Raw genomic sequence first — 474 nt, 5'->3', positions numbered from 1 at the left:
ACCTTATGAAGAAACTGAATTTATGAAGAAACTGAATTAATCATTCAGAAATGTCATGATTCTGAATTTGGAGGATATTTTGGGATTGTTAAAACTGCTTACAAAATTTTACAACCTGGATTTTATTGGCCTACTATCTTTAGAAATGTTGATAGATACATAAGAACTTGTGATCGATGTCAACGAGTAGACAATATATCTAGAAGAAATGAAATGCCTCTGAATTTCATGTTAGAAGTTGAGATCTTTGATGTTTGGGGATTAGATTTCATGGGACAATTTATTCCTTCATTTGGGAACTTATATATATTAATTGCACTAGACTACATTTCAAAGTGGATTGAAGCACAAGCTTTACCTCATTTTGACGCTAAAAGTGTTTCAAGATTTTTAATGAAAAATATTTTCACTAGATACATAATGCCGAGAATGATTATCACTGATAGAGGATCCCATTTTAGAAATAAATACATT

This window comes from Phalaenopsis equestris, unplaced genomic scaffold, assembly GCF_001263595.1.
Source record: "Phalaenopsis equestris unplaced genomic scaffold, ASM126359v1 Scaffold224077, whole genome shotgun sequence".
Classification (NCBI taxonomy): domain Eukaryota; kingdom Viridiplantae; phylum Streptophyta; class Magnoliopsida; order Asparagales; family Orchidaceae; genus Phalaenopsis; species Phalaenopsis equestris.
The sequence above is the reverse complement of the archived record's forward strand: the minus strand, read 5'-3'. Positions refer to the sequence as shown.